This window comes from Frankliniella occidentalis, unplaced genomic scaffold, assembly GCF_000697945.3.
Source record: "Frankliniella occidentalis isolate FOCC.00 unplaced genomic scaffold, Focc_3.1 Scaffold35, whole genome shotgun sequence".
Taxonomy (NCBI): Eukaryota; Metazoa; Arthropoda; class Insecta; order Thysanoptera; family Thripidae; genus Frankliniella; species Frankliniella occidentalis.
The window spans coordinates 1,734,241-1,734,821 of NW_026267165.1; the positions used below are offsets into that span (position 1 = coordinate 1,734,241).

A 581-nucleotide genomic window follows, 5' to 3' on the forward strand; every position below is an offset into this window, starting at 1 on the left:
CTCGGTCTCCGCAGTCCATCTCATTATAACACCTCTTTGCCCGCCATTTGTCAGGCTCCACCTGTAATACCTCCCCTCAGTCATTTAAGCGGCGCCCCGTCGATGGCGCAGCTTTGCGGCTCCGGCCAGGCGGGACGGTACGGTGTTCCCGCGAAAATATTTGCATGAATCGGCAATATTTATCAGCACGAATATCTTTTTTCTCTCTTTTATTTGAGCACTACCCTTAAAACGCGCCCAAAAATTTCTGACAATTTTGTTACAGTTGTATTCAATTTGCTTTTGCCATCGCCGCATGGGGCGGCGTCGCCACCGAAGGACGAGAAGGAAAGGGGATAGGGGTGGGGGAAGGAGAGAGGAAGCACAACAACAGATTGAGGCCGTTTTCTGAAACCTTGGCGCACCTCGCCGTAACGGAACACCGACCGGAAATGTCACGGGCGCCCCAACGGCATATGGGAACCGGAATAGAGGAATGGCTGTGCGAAGAGAGTTGGCATTGGGGGAGAGGGGTGGGGGGAGTCAGAGAAAGAGAGAGGGAGAGAGGACCCCCCCCTCTCTCCCGCCCCCTACCTCTCCCT

General features: G+C 54.7%; 1 protein-coding gene across 2 annotated transcripts in view; it reads right to left on the bottom strand.

Moving 5' to 3' along the window:
* The window catches only part of LOC113212487 (uncharacterized), a 215,068-nt gene that overhangs the window by 37,786 nt on the left and 176,701 nt on the right, over positions 1-581 (bottom strand). The gene's annotated exons all lie outside the window — the stretch shown is intronic.